Raw genomic sequence first — 455 nt, forward strand, 5'->3', positions numbered from 1 at the left:
TCCAGACGCATTAATGGGGCATTTGATAATTAATAGGTACAATTAAACAAAAGCGTTTTAATTTTCATAAATCGTGGCAGGCAGATAAATGATCAGGAGCTACTTATCTACTTCAATCTGGATTTGAAATGGAAATTAAGGCTACAGAACATTAGGATTACAAATATAAATCCTCAATAATGGGTTTTTAAACTCTTCATATAAATGAATTACTCTAATTTTGTCTAAAGTGGCTATGAATAATGTATGGCAATTAACAGAAGAATAGAACAGAAGCAGTGATTGTAATAAATGGAGATAGGAAAACAAATGAGACGTAGGCGCTCGTGGTCAAGGTTTCATCGACATAAAATATGATATGATATGATATGATATGACGGAATTGGATCTTCGCTAAATACAACAAAACAGTAATGAACAATAAATTATCAATTAAAAATTAAACACAATAAAAA

The sequence above is a fragment of the Perna viridis genome, chromosome 3 (assembly GCF_037379345.1).
Source record: "Perna viridis isolate PV_CMFRI_1.1 ecotype Kerala chromosome 3, ASM3737934v1, whole genome shotgun sequence".
In the NCBI taxonomy this organism is placed as follows: domain Eukaryota; kingdom Metazoa; phylum Mollusca; class Bivalvia; order Mytilida; family Mytilidae; genus Perna; species Perna viridis.